Consider the following 236-nt stretch of genomic DNA (forward strand, 5'->3'; position numbering starts at 1 on the left):
TTGTGAATATTGTCAATACTCGGCCTCGCACACGTATGTATCGACAATACTGAAAATAATTTGGTTTCCATGAATAATTCTCATCGACATTTCTAGTAATGACAATACGTCAATAAATGCCGTCAGACGGTCAATATATTATCGGTTTAACAGTATTATTGAGCGTGTGAGGGCCCTATGAAGTCACCAGGTGGCGCGGTCAAATGGAATGTGATTTACATGTCTTTGGTACCAAG

The sequence above is a fragment of the Schistocerca serialis genome, chromosome 9, assembly GCF_023864345.2.
Source record: "Schistocerca serialis cubense isolate TAMUIC-IGC-003099 chromosome 9, iqSchSeri2.2, whole genome shotgun sequence".
In the NCBI taxonomy this organism is placed as follows: domain Eukaryota; kingdom Metazoa; phylum Arthropoda; class Insecta; order Orthoptera; family Acrididae; genus Schistocerca; species Schistocerca serialis.